General features: G+C 42.5%; 1 long non-coding RNA gene across 1 annotated transcript in view; it reads left to right on the forward strand.

Moving 5' to 3' along the window:
• Window positions 1–16: 16 nt before the first annotated feature.
• LOC120506270 overlaps window positions 17–14859 on the forward strand; it is a 31598-nt gene continuing 16755 nt past the window's right edge. The window contains exon 1 of the long non-coding RNA XR_005628468.1: window positions 17–72. This is a non-coding gene — a long non-coding RNA (uncharacterized LOC120506270). The remainder of the gene's footprint in view (window positions 73–14859) is intronic.

The raw sequence follows: 14859 nt of genomic DNA on the forward strand, positions 1-14859 counted from the left end.
GTAATGTGGTGGAGTTGTGGGATTTGTGTGTCCTTGGGTGGCTGGTGGTGTAGCTGTGTCATAGTGAAGTCAGTAAGTACTGTTGTTGAAAGAGAGGTAGTTCTTATTTATAAAGCTAACATTTTGGGTCTAGAATACTTAGATGTTATTTATCTACTTTAGGTATAATTTCCTTGCTGGTTTCATTTATGATTTATTGTCTTGTACCATTTTAAGGTTTTTTCAAGCTGTAAATATCTTTAGGTACAAGCTCTTCTGATTTTTTTAGCATAGGTAAAATATTGCAGTTCTTAAAGAAGAATGGCTTTAGTACCATCTAGCATGCATTTTCTTACTTAACTGTTATAGATGCCTACTGTGGGTTTCTGTAATGGCTCTCTTTTAGTTACTACTGTGTGAATTTTCTTCTGACCCTTTAACTAGTGCAAAGGGTTGTGAGGGATTTCTAGCTAGTGGTCTGTGTTTGTATTATTTTTCTTTATATTTTCTCAGAGCTACTGTGTAATCAGTACCTCTGGGGCTTAGCTTTTGGCTGTCTGTGCTTTCCAATATTCAGTATTTATGGTCCAAATACTTATTTTGGGGGGCAAAGGTGTCTGCCTCAGGCAGCTGAAGGAGTTTGTGCAGTTTTGAGGACAGCATTTTCAAGTGTAACCTTTTATAGTTTGTATCCTCTGAAAACTGCACCGCAAGAGATCCTTGCTGCTTTTTCAGGTGTAAAGGTTGACAGCATGGAGAGGCTTGACATTGTGTCTGAGCTGTTCTGATGAAGAGTTATCACTAGAAAATACAGCAGAAAGCTGGGTTTTTTTGGTAGCTGATTTTCTGGAATCCCACCAGCTTGTTCCTATGAAGTTTTAATTAATGATTTGAAATAATGATAGAATAATTATATCATGCTTCTAGGTAGTTTTGCTTTTGAGTCAGTAAAAGCTTCACAGATTCAGATGTTATTAAGACCAGTTAAATAGTAACTTTGGAGGTAGTGTACTTAAAACAGCATGTGTGTGTCTTCAGTCCTTTTTTCCCAACTTCATTATAATTCAAATTCATGCAGTTACAGCTTGTGCACTTAAAAATGTGCCAATTGCTTTCCCTCACAATGTAGCTTGTGATAAAGTACCTTTTTATCCTTTTTTCCAAGTTGTTTTTGGGTTTTGCTCCAAAACCCAAGGAAGTATTTGATCCTGTGTCCAGAACAGAATGTATTTTTTGTATTTACATTGGGAAATAAAACCAGACTTGTAGTTCTTGTCTCCTGTGTTGCAGCACACATGCACTAATACTCTCTGAGCACCTGTAGGCATCCCTGTGTAGTGTTTTCTGGATAAGGTACTTACACAGAGATCTAAGGGCTGTTTCTGGAGCTTACCTTATCTGAAGAAGGTGCTTGAGTGCCCAGAAGAATTTCTGTTCTTTGGCAGAACTGGGCTGGTCTGTGCCTTACAAAGGTGTTACTGGAATTGGTGAAGCGGATGCTGAGGTGATCTCCCTTCTTGATCACTGCAGGGTAATGCTGAAATGGGAGGGTTTGTTGCATGAAATCCTGAACTCCAGCACTGTGAGGAAAAGAAGCACCCCTGGGAAAAAAAGTCTCAGCCAGCAAGCCCTGATAAGACCTGAAATGGTTGCTGAGATGAAAAATGCCACTCATAAACTTGCAGCTGTCACTGAAGGTACCACCACAGCTTGTACCTCATTGCATTAGAGCTGTAGGATATGTACAGCTCTGGGAGGAAGGTGATTGCTGCCTCAGGTACTTGCACTTGTTTGCCTTGTCAGGTGCAGTTACTGACAGATGGCTGTGAGGAGCTGAGAATATGCCTGGCTCAGCATGGAGGCTTGTCTTGGCACTTGGGCTGTTTTGTCACTGTCAGGCTTTGTTTGTGGGTTCTGCAGGGTTATACAGGAGTAGAGCAAGTACTGCATGTATTTGAGACAGCCCTTACATGTAAAGTCTGGCACGGAAGAAAGCTGGCAAAGCAAATAAAAAATGGTACGGAGGATATAGGGGAATACATTCAGGAGGAATCTGAAATGAGCAAACCCCAACAGGGATGCAGCAATGACTGAAGGTTTGCTTGGCAAAGCAAATGAAAAATGGTAGGGAGGATATAGGGGAATACATTCAGAGGAATCTGAAATGAGCAAACCCCAACAGGGATGCAGCAATGACTGAAGGTTTGCTGGGAGATTTAGTTGGGTGATAGGATATCAGGAATAAAACTGCAAAGCTTAGATGGATGTTGTTGGAGCCTTGTGTCCACGTGGAGTTGCGTGGCACTGGTGTGTTGGAGGTGTTTGCCAAGGATATTCGAACTTCGCAGATTAAGGCTCTTGGCTAATGAACATAGAGTCAGCAGTTTAGAAGGATTTACCTAAATAATAATGTATGTTTCACTAGTTTGTGTGTGTTATGTAGGTGTTTTATATTATGTTAAATTCTGAATGAGTCTCCCTGGGTGTTAGTCACTTGGTTAACAGAGTTAGGTTATGTGACCATTAATATTTCTGTGAAATATTCTAATTATGTTTTTTCTGAAGGTTTTTTCTGTTGTGTGAAGCCTAGATAAGTGTTATGCTTTCTGTTTCTATAAAACACATGTAAACACATGACAAAACAAACACCCCCACCAAATGCCAAAACACAAACACAAAAAACCCAAACTTACTCTAAATCTGTTGTGACTTAAGCAAAGGTGGCAGGTAACAGCCTGACTGCAAATGCTAAATCAGGTGATTTTGTCACTTCAGGAATGTGGCTGCATTCAGTCACAGAGGGATGAAACATTTGGAATAGCTCTCTAAATGGCAGGGGACTGGTAACCCAGATGGTTCTTTCTGGCTCTTTAATTTCCTACCCCAATGTCTTGAGTTGCTGATGTTCCAGGGCTGTCCTTTCCTGTTCCCTTTAGATAAATGCCTACTTATCCCTTTTAAAGACCATGGGAATCCTTGAGCAGTGCAGGTGGGATTGTTGAGAACAAATGTGATTCTTTTTGGTATAAGAGCACAGGCCATTCCTGGTGGTGTTCCAAGTCAGTGGACTCTTTCTGCCAATGTGTTGTGGCAGTGAGTGCAATAAACTCCCCTTGCTGCCTCTTGAAGTGTGTGGTGTGGATCCCTTGTGCAGCAGGCACCTCACATCTGTCAGGTAGTTAGTTTTTGACTTTTGTGAATGAAGCCGTGTGTGCTTAAAAGCCAGGGCCCTAAAAAGCCCTGACATCTGCATCCTAAATTGTATTCTGAGTATATAGGAAGAAACTCATCTGAGATGAAATGGAATGTGAAATGACGTTCAGCTGGGAAGAATATAGATTTACTGCTGGTGATCAGAACAGTTTCTGATAATAAAAATAAAGCATTGTGCTGAGGAAAGTTAAACAGATACTTAATGGTGTTTCTATAATCAATGTGAAACATGCAAATGAGGTTGCCAGATGGTGCAAGAGAAACTCTTGTAGATTCTAGCAAAATAAATAACACTTCTTGCAGTGAAAGTCAACAACGAACAGAAATACTTATAATGCATTCTCTTACGGTAATAGGATATTCATGAACAAATCCTAGATTCCAGGTTAACCTATCACTACCAGAGGGAGGTGCCAACATCTCAAATATTGACAAAACTTTTTTCTTGGGTTATTTAATTTTTCAATTCATCATTAAGCAATAAAATCAATGACTCGAGCCCCTATTTGAAGGAAGTTTTAACCTGAGACCCCTCTACTTGAATAGAAGCCCTGAAAACAAACATGAGTGCAAAATCTCAGGCATGCATAACTAGAAAGAAGTATAAGTAATCTTAGCTTGGAAAGCAGGGTCTTAAAAACTAGACTGAGATATTTATTCTGCATCAAAAGGCAGATCATACTGATGACTCTGAGACAGCATTTGCTCTTAATGATGAAATGAAGTTTTTCTTATCCAGAACTTCTATACTTCAAGGAGCAGCATGCATTTTTACTTGTATTATTTCTTGATGGCACTTGCCTGGAAATTACCAGGATGAAACCATTTAAATTCCTACACACTAAGCAGTGTATTTGCTCATCTCAGTTTTTAATCTGTTAAGAAATGCTGTGTTTAAAATGAAAACCTATCCTATACATAGTTAATTTTTTTTCCCACACAGTCTGTGATAGGCTGGTGTAACTTTTTTTGAAAGAAATATATTTGAGTAATTGCAGAGGTATTTGGTAGTTTTCTCACACAAGTTTAAAAGTCTTCATTTACCTTCCTGTGCCATCCCTGTGTGTGGATGTGTTGTGCTGCTGGAGGCAGCAGGATGGGCCTGGGGGGAGGCACTGCTAAACTCTGATATCTGTGTGTCCCAGCTGATGCTGCTGGAGAAACAAAAGACTGAAACTGTTCTCCAGAATGCTGGAATGGCCTTCATGCAGGAAGAGAAGGCTCCTGGGGAGAAGTGTAAGAATGAGATAGTCTGACTGGCCCCCCAGGGCTGGGGAGGCAGAGGAGGAGCTCTGAGCCAAGTTCAGAACACAGGACAGCACTTGCTGCAGGCTCAGGTGGATTCTTGTGCAGTCCAGCTTCAGCTGATTGTGTGCTCCTGGGTACTCTGAGCATTTGTTAGCAACTTTGAGGGAGGCAATCTCTTTTGATTCATGGAGCATCATCACATTGGGGATCTAACTCTCATAATTCTTGAAAATAATCACAGTGCCTGAAGATTGAAGAGTTTCAATGAAAAGATCTCTGAACTGGAAATAGGTTTTGTGGTAGGGAGCTGTTGTGTTGAAGACCTGGCAATTTTTGCCTGAAGATCAGGCAATTTTTCTGCTCGGGAGTCTAGTGTCTTAAAGCCAATTCAGTGTGTGGTTCTTCCTGAGAGTTGGAGCAAGATGACCTTTAAGGTCTCCTACAACCCAAACCATTCTATAATAAAGAATTCAGGTGAGATAAGCCTCAGCAACATGTGATTAAACAAGAGTGCAGGCAGTCTCTGGGGGCTACAGGGACCTGCCTGGGAGTACAAGCTACTGCTGGTGCTATGTCCATATGGAGCTGCAGTGCCAGGGGGTGGCTTTTTGGGAAGAGTGATAGTGGCAGGTGCAGCCAAGGGCCCTGCTGCAGTGGGCAGATGGTTGTGATTCACTTCAGCACTTGAAGTAACCGTTCAGGATGCAGGCATTATCTGGGATTTATGTGCCAGCCAATGACCAAGCATCTGATCTTTAAATCTGTTAAAACACCTAAAGATCAGAGAAAATGCACTTAAGAACAGTATGAATTTCTTAGTTGCTGAAACCAATGAGATCAGTGCCTTGTGGTATCTTAGTCTAATCACTGGGCTGTGCTTGTCACACAGTATTGTTTTCCTTCCCCATGATCACTCTTTTATCATGGCTCTTCTTGATTCTGTTCTCCTTTTGAAGTGCTGTCATTCTTTTTGTTCCTCACAGCACTGATGTGAGCATGAAAATCCAGATGAGCCAGAAACAGGTGTCAGCTGCATGTTGCAGAGTGCCAGTCTAGCTCAGCACTGCAGCACTCTGCAATACTGAGCACTTGGCAGTGTGCAGCCTCCTCTCCTGCACGTGCTGTGACAGGCACCTGTGCTGCTGCTGGTGACTGGGCACTCAGACACAGCAGGAGCTGCTGGTTCAGAGGAGGACCTCAGATTGCATAAAAACTGTGAGAGTATTAAAGCCCAGGGATTTCTTTTCTCAGCTTCCTCCCTGGAAGTGCCAGCTCAAGCTGGATTTGTGTTACTGTGCCATGAGCCAGTGAGGATTCCTGTGTGAGTGTGGGGTGTGCAGGGAGCCAGGTGGGGACCCACTGGGTCACTGGAGCTGCCACTGCAAAGGGGCTTCAGTGCCAGCAGGGACAGTCTGGGGTGGTGCCCCTGGGACCCCGGGAGTGGCACCTGAAGGGTCACACAGGAAAGTTTCCCTAACATCTGGGAAATGCGAGGACACAGGGCCAGAACTGGAAGCTGACAGGTGTGCTGTCTTGAGGGTGGCTCAGTTTTCCTGTTTTGCTCCATTTCTTTCCTTAGCTGTCTCTTCCATTTCCTGGTTCCTGTAGGCAGCACGTCCCTAGAAACAGGGCTTTGTACTGGGCTGTTTGCCTTTGGGTGAGCAGAGGTCCTTAAGATCATTTATTGTTCCCTAAAGTGAAGATAACTGCCAGCACTGCTTTCATACTGAAAATACATGCATTATGCAACAAGTATCATTGTTTTCTGTATAAATATGACAGTGTTGAGGTTAAGAATACCTTTCATGTCCCTAAGTTCCCAGTATATTCCTCGAGCCTACATAGAAGCCAAACCATCCATGTATGAGTTTTCCTGCAATGAGCCCCATTCCTGAAGCATGTGCTCTATCTGCTGCTCACAGAATGATGCATGTGAATTATTAATGATATAAATTACTTTGAAACAAGCTGAGCTGAGCCATGAACCCAGGGCAGCAGTTTCTGTGTTACTCCAGGGTCAGGGGTGAAATACACTGTGTGTTAATGTGGTGATAGTATAAAGATCAAAAGTACCTGCAATATCCTGGAGTCCATAAAGAGGCAGCAGCAGAAATGTAATAAAAAGTAAAAGGAACAGCCCCTACTTGTTTCTCTCCTTGGATTTGCTGTCAGGTTTGTGATGAAGCACCAGGGCTGGAACTGTTTTGCCAGAGATATCAGGCCTGTCTGAGATCCCCACTGTTTTATTTTACTCTTTATTTGATCTTTTACTTGATTTGCCTCTTAACCTTGCACATTACACCTGCCATTATGCACAGTTGCTAAACTGCTGTTCAATTTACCCCAAGTGCATGATGTTTTATGTTGAAATTGTTCAGCTAAACTCCTGTGTTGTTTCTTAGCTTTCATCAGGGCAAGTTGCTCTCTGGCTTGCAGTGGGGAGCCAGATTCAGAGCAGTATTGATGTGTTTTTCCCTGTTTGCAAGGCAGGGGAGACACAGCCAGGCATTTTAACCTCTCTTCTGTGAAGACATTGTAAAATATAAATAGACAATCTTCAAACACCACTGGTGAGCGTATCTTGGGAGTTTCTGAATATATTATTCTTTCAGGAGTCTCTTGAGTAAATCGTTGAATAAATTGCATTCTTACACTGTGGTATTGGACTGTTGAATAAAACAACATAACTACGTGCTGCTTTGATATTTTTATTAGTATTAGCAGGAGATTTGGGAGCATTTACTTATTTGTACTTTATTGTATGTTTGTGCTGCACCATGCTGTGCTAATTCAAAAATCCCAAAGTGAGTAAAAACATAATGTACTACTTTTTGCTAGAAGTGTCATTGCATTAGGCACTGGACTAATCCCACCTGAGATGCTGAGTGGCTCTGAGTCATGAAATTAAAATGGAAATTTCTTGAAAGGTGCTGAATTTACAGAACTCGTTACAGAGTTTCCAACCCATCATTTATAAGCCAAGCCTTTTTTTTCCTCTTGAAACATATGGATGACAAATGGAGAGGTTTTCTTCAGCTCTTCCAGCAACCAGTGATTAAATTTACAGAACTGCTTTAACATTTCTCAGCTCTAGCTGATATAATAAAACATTTTATCACTGACTGGGTGGTCCCCATGGTACTGAGCTGTATGACAGTTTTCAGCATCAGGCCAGCTGTTGTTTTTATTTCAGACTAAATCTTCCAAAGATGAATAGCATGTAAAATTAACAGTTTCTTGCCAGGGAAGTTTGGAAAATTGTGTAAGTTTTTGTTTTAGTCTTAGGGCAAATCTATAACTTGGAGTAGCTAGCCTGAGAACATGGTGATGGATTATCATGTTTGATCATAGCTCTGCATTGAGAAGCCTGACATGATAGGGACTGTGCCTTCCCTGAAAGAGATACTGCATTGGATGAGGAGGGATTTCAAGTCTGCATTTTATTTGTGTTTGAAACGTTGCTCTTCAGAGTTTGTTGTTACTAGGAAGCATCTTATGGCAGTTCAAGATACATCTCAGGATAAACAAATTCTGTCCTATTAATATTTTTTTTCTCTAAATAAATTCTTGCTAATGAAAACCTTCCCCCACCTCATTGTCACATGCAAAGATGGAGCTTTTGAAGTGACTGTCTAGAGGCTGGGGCCATGTGGCATGGCATAGCGTGCAGCATGATGTGTTCTCATGCCACAAACCCAGAGATTCTTCAGGGAATGGCTGAGTCAGGAGCTGTTCACACGACACAGCAGGGAAATGGCTCTTCCTGCACAGTGCAGGGGAGACAGACATTCTTACCCTTGTTTATCCTCGTCTTTCTACTTGTATAAATTCTACTTAAGGAAAAATTGGAGTGGAGAGTGGAGGTCAGAGCAGGAGCAGCTGTGGCCTGTGTAGCATCTTCTGTAATCATCTTCTGTGTTCTGCTGTTCCAAGTGCTTTGCTCTAGTGGGTGAGCACTTGGGTTCCTGACACTCAGGACACCTGAGACCCAGTGTGCCATGACATGCTGGGTAGTGACACTGCGGGGACAGTCGTGCTGGAGGCTAGAGCTGCTCCTTCTTAAAGCCTTGCAGGCACTACTGAACAAGCTCTGCTTCTCACAAGGTTTAATACCAACAATTAACTATTAAGCAATTCTCTGCCTCGGGCTTAGAGCTCCATCTGGATGTGAACTTGGCAGAAACTTTGTGGCTCAGAGGGTCTGGTCTCATGAGAAGTAGCAGCTCCTTGCTCTTTCTGCTTTTTTCCCTGCCTAGGGAAGCTGAGAAGGACAAGACTCTTGACTCTTTATTCAAGGAGAGAGCTGATGTAAATTTTAATTTTTTAGCTGCTCAGTTCTTAAGTTAGTAGTAGCAACCATGTGACCTCACAATGAGACATTCATAGTCAGGTCGTTTTCATATTGAAACCTGTTGTAAAATAGGGGACGTAGATTGTTCCCCAAATCAAGGAATTCATCAAATGGAGCCTGTGCTTTGAGCTGGCCATGTGCATAACTCCATTTCTGTTTAGCATGATATGTGCCTGAAGGAGACATTTCAAAAGCTGAGAGCACAGGATGCTTAACAGCTCCTTATACCTATAGAAATTCCCTGAGTGATGTCCTGAACAGGACATTCTGTCATTTATCAATAACAAAGTTTCTTTATTTAATGTGAAGTGGCTGCAGCTGCAGTCCTTCAAGTGAGGTATTTCCTCTACACTGTACACGAGGGTAATGAACTCTAAACTTGAACAGGTACAGAGAAAGATGACCAAGGGAATGAATTTCCTGTTTCATGAGCAACTGGAAAAGCCTGGCCTGTAAAACCTACCAAAAAAGGTGAGGAGTATAGTTGCTTTCTTCGGTGCAGCAAGGAGTTAAGTACCAGAGAGAAAGGAAAAAGTCACATTGGAAGACAGCATTTCCACAAGTACAGGTGGGTCCAAATATATCAGGCATAATTAAATCAGTTAATAATCAGCCTAAAAATAGATTGCCCCAAGAAGGTCTGCAAAAGTCTTCTACTAAAGGTAAAGGAGACACAAGTGTTAACTGCCTTTGAGATGGTGTTTGGACAGTTCATGAACAGGAGGGTATGATATGGTGCTCATTCTCAAGGGCTGGGAAATTCTGAAGCTCTTTACTGTGACAGCCAGTGTCTGGTGGAGATATTTAAGCTGAAATGTTCTCTCTTGGTCTTTGAATCGGAACTGAATTAAACTCAGTGGAGGCTGGGAGAAAAATGTGAAAATATAAGTGCCTTGAAAATGCTTTAGTTATTATTAAAACAGGCAGCAAAAGATTGTCAGCCACATCTGGCAACAGCAACTGTGGGGGATGCTAATATCTGTCCCATTGCCAGTAATTTTTTTGAAATACCAACAGAGAATAACACTATTTAATAAAATGCATAGTTCCTCTCCCTTTGAGCACAGCTGAAACCAACTAAAGAGTTGCTTTGGGAACAGAAAGTCTTGTTGCATGGTGTCCCTTTCCAAAGCTTTGGCGTGAGACACGCAGATCCTGGGATGCTCCCCAGGCTCACACCAGCACCAGGGGGCTGTGAAGGAAGGGGATTGCAGTGACCTGGCCAGGTGTGTTTATTGCAGCCTGGGCACCACTGCACGTGCTGCCATTGATTGCACGTGGGCTCTGATGCTGGAGATGGCCTCCAAGTGAGAAGCTGTCCCCCAGATTTAATGGTTGGGTGTTGAGATGATCCCATAAAAGCTTTGGTTCTGGTGCATGCAGGAAAGGAAGGCCTGGAGTGTTCATGGATGCTGGGTGGAAATCAACTCAATGTGCGCAGAGGCTGAGGTGTCAGCAGCTCTGGATTGAAGTGGCTGATTCTGGACTGGCTGTGGCTGATGATGTTTTCTTGGGGCAGTGTGTTGAGGGTGGAAGCTCCAGTGGCTTCTGCCCAGTGTGGCTGTGCTCTCCAAGAACATGGCTTTCTGCAGGGACAGATGAAATGTTAGAAATTTTAGCTTGCATCAGCCAGGATAAGGAAACTGCACTTCCTTAAGAGGGGTTTTTGGGTGCTCCCTACCCACCCATCTGTGAGTGGCATTTAGACAAATAAGCACTTGCAGGGAGCATCCTTAATTGGGAATTTCCAGGTTGTTTCTACTGGAGTCACCTTTTAGCCGTATTTGTTGCTGTCTAACTTGTTCTTCAGAAGACAAAGACTCTCAGTCCTAGCCCAAATCTCTGAATTTCCTTATACAACAAAAATCAAGCAGGGACAGAGGTGCTTGAAGATGTCAAGTGGAAGGTAATTTAAAAGTGAAAGGCAAGCATTACTCTACGAGCTAGCAAACCTTATAAAGGATTCTACTTGCTGATGACAAAAATCATTTGGCCTGATCCCATGGTCTCAAGTGGAGAAGCAGCTTCATCCTGAAGTAACTTGCTGAGCTCAAGTTCAGTGTAGGCTGTAGGTGTGCTGGCAGGAGTGCAGGAGCATTGGAAGATTGCTGTGGGATGCAGCACAGGACCTCAATTACCCAGCAGAAGCTGGCGAGGATTTTTTAATAACTGGTTTTGATCTGCCAACATGCAGGTTCTCTGATTACCATCTTATCTTCAAGACTGCTATTAAAAAAAATTAAATTAAAATACATATGTATATTCATACACCTTATCCATTTCATTATCAAAGCATCATGAAACCTGTTCAAACACAGAGGGAATAGGGATAATATCTTGATAAATAAAATTTTGCTACCAGAGAACAGTGGGAAGACCCCTGTCTAAATATCACCTTGGAACAGGCACACAGACTGTGGGAGTCTAATGTCGGAACTCTAGATGTTGTGCAAAACAACTTTACATATCTGGTAGGAAAAAATTAGTGAAATAACAAGGAACAAAAATTATGCACCACAATTGCAGGATTTGTGACCAGAATTGTAGGTAGAAATGGATGGATTCTTTTGGATTGTTGCCACCTGTTGAAAAACCTGTTAATGAAAGATGTGTGATTTTTGGCCTGAAAGTTGTGACAGACTAAGGTAATAGCTTAAATGTGACTGAAAAGAATATTTTCATGGGGTTTGTGTGAGACAGGGTGTTTCAGAAGCTTTGAGCTGCTGAACAAAGGGCTGGATTCATTTGGCTAAATAGATCCTGATGCTTTGGGCTGCCAGGTGTGAGCTGTGCAAGGTCCTGCTGTTACGTGGGGCTCTGTCATAGCTCCCAGGAATGATACGCCCCATGGGCAGTGGATGGGGGTTTTTCCAGCTGATATTGGATATCTTCTGATTTAATGAAACAGCTTCAGTAGCAGCATAATGTGGTAGTTTTTGATCAGTGTACTGGGGGGTTTTTATTGCTTAAACAGATTAAGATACTGTACTACAGGGCTGCTAAAACCAGCAGTTCTGCCTTAACTCTAAGCTTGTATAAATTTCAGATCTCTGGTCCTCTGTGGGAGCACTATTTCAACATAGCTGGTAGTGGTTAAAATCATTGCATGTGTCAAAGGAAATGGGATCAACAAATGAAGTGAAAAACATGTCTTTCCATCTAGCTCGTTTGGATTGTGCCATGTGGGACCATATGTCACTTGACCTTTATTTCCTTCGGCTAAATAGGATCAGTACTAATGAAAACAAGTTCAGAAAATAGATCAGATTGCAACACAGCTTTAGTTAAAAAAAAAAATCAACAAGCTTCTTGTTTCATCTCTGAAGCATTTCTGTAATTGTATCTGTGCATTTTGGAATACCTTCTTTTATATGGCTACATTTTTCTGCTTCATATACATGGAAATTTGAGGTTATAGGTGCATAAAGAAATACTCTCTTAAGTAACTTGAATTGTATGTGGGCAAAGGGGTTGAGCAGCACCCTATGTTTAAAATCCACGTTTTAGCTTATCCAAGATATTTGTATTATGGGATTCTGTAGTTCAAACATAAGTTCTAGAGCTCCCAGAAGTTCTGTATTTGAGTATGCAAATTGCTGACTGCCCCAAGCCATAAGTGTGAAATGTGATGGAGCTGTGGCTTATCTCCTGAACTGCAAGAATAGTAGAAAAATAGGCAGACTTCCTGAGTTTAGAAGTTGCATGGTTTTTTAAACTAAAATGCTTCTTTTCTCTCTATTTTTAGCCTACTTCATTCCACTTTTCTATCAAAGTGATCCTTGTCCTAAAAGAAAACTCCAAACCCTGATGCTGTATTAATGATTCAAGACTCCAAAAGAGTATGCATAGCTCTGAACTCCTAAACAGCTGGATAGGTTCTGCCAATCAGTTTTGCCTAGTAGCAAGAAGTCTTTTCCTGAAGAGAAATCTTGTGGTTTTCACTCAGGGGAAATAGTGTATAAGACAAAATGGTGTAATTCCACAGACACATCTGCAGAGGCTGCATTGCCTCTGGGTGTGCTCTTTCCTGTCCATAAAAAGCTGCTGTGGAATTTTTCACCTGTTCTTTGGAGTGCTGTTGAGTCCAGAACAATCCTACTGTTTCTGGGGGACAGAGTCCATCTCTTGAATGCTGTGTATGAGTGTCATTATCTGTTTTTAATATCCCACTGAATTGCTGTGTTATAGGTAATTGTGTTCATGGGATGGAAGCTGCCACCAGTCATAAATATTTGCTCTTTTGGTGAAATGGATAATGCAAGTTTTTATGCAAAACAAAGATCTCAAAGATGTGTGTGATGCTTATGGGTTGCTCCTAAACTGGTGGGAAGCAATGGAAATGTCAACAGAACTGTAATTAGTGGCATTGCCTTGACTCACCACTTGTCAGGTTAGAGTACAAAAAGGTGAAACTCACTTGTCATCTGCCTTGCTGAAAATGTACTGCCTTTCAAAAAGCAAAATGATTCACAGCACAGTCTGATCTGGTCTGGAAGAGTCGTGATGTACAGCAGGAAGTCCAGCTGGAGGCCAGTTACTCGTGGTGCACCCAGGGGTCAGTGATGGGGCCAGGAGTGCTCTTCATTCCTCACCTGGATAACATCACAGAGTGACCCCTGGGCAGTTTTGCAAAGGAGACAAAGCTGAGAGGAGTGACTGGTGCACCAGGTGGTTTCACTGCCATTCAGAGGGACTGGGACAGGCTGAGAAATGGGCTGACAGGAATCCCATGAAATTCAGCAAGGGAAAATGCAAAGTCCTGCGCCGGGCAGGAGTAACCCTGTGTACCAGCACCAGGTGGAAGGCAGCTTTGCAGATAAAAGACACATCCTGTGGATGCCAGGTTGACAGTGACCAAGCAATTCTGGTAAAGAAGGCCAGCAGCCTCCTGGGCTGCTTTGGGAAGGACACTGAGAGCACACCAGGGGAGGTGACCCTTCCTGTTTGCTCAGCCCTGGTGGGTTTGCATCTGGAGCACTGTGACCAGGACTGGGCTCCCCACAGGTGTGAGTCCAGTGCAGAGCCAGGGAGGGGAAGGGGTTGAAGCATCTTACACACAAGGAGAGGCTGGGACTGTTCAGCCTGCAAAAGAGGGGGCTTGGAAGGCTCTTACCCATGTGCATAATGGATGCCTGATGGTGGCAGAAGTAAAGATGATGGAGGCAGACTCTTCTCATTGATGTTCAGTGAGGCAATAAACATAAGGCAATAAGCAATGAAACAAGAAGCAGTAAACACAAATTGAAATACAGGATATTAAACATGAGATTTTTTTTTTCCTCTGGGAGTGATTGAACACTTGAGGTGGTGACTCAAAGAGGCTGTTGAATGACCATTCTTGGAGCTATTGAAAATTCACCTGAACAAAGTGATCCATCTACTCTGTGCAGAGGATCCAGAGGTACCTCAGCCATTCTGTGATTCTGCCTGGATACAGCCATGTGCCTAAACCCTGCTGTGAAAGGTGGCAATTGAGTAGGTGCACTAACAGCCTGAATAATCCTCTGTTACTGTGAGTAATCATCTCTACTTAGATTTACAAACAGCCCTTTATGTTCTTGAGTGACATTACTCTATTATCTTATTGCTAGTCACTCCATTTGTTAGGAAGAGACAAAACTTTAGATAAAACTTACTTCATTGGTTGCCAGTTAATGAGCATTGCAATTAGAATCCTTCCAGCAGAAGGGAACATAGCTTTGTTCCCTTTGTACACAATTGCAGTGACCATGTGAAATAAGAATTTCATGATTTGAGCGTGACACGGATGGAACTGTGCCTGAAACCTGACCCCTTTGAGTTAGTGTGTGAATGACTGCTGGAATTGCATTTATTCTCTGTGATCTGCAGTGTTTCCCCCTTGGTGCCTGCAGTCTGTTAAAGAGCCTGAAGAGGAGCAAGCACTTGTGCTCTAATAGGTTATTTCTTATTAAATTAAGCTCAAGTGTTGCAGGAGCACTAGCCTAGAAGAGATCTCTTGGATTCCCGAGTTTTAGATCTTCTGCAGTGGTTCACAACTGTTCTGCAAAACTGCTTGGTAGAAGGTGTGGGTTGCTGTGGTGGAACTC

Source organism: Passer montanus, unplaced genomic scaffold (assembly GCF_014805655.1).
Source record: "Passer montanus isolate IOZ18808 unplaced genomic scaffold, ASM1480565v1 scaffold38, whole genome shotgun sequence".
NCBI lineage: Eukaryota > Metazoa > Chordata > Aves > Passeriformes > Passeridae > Passer > Passer montanus.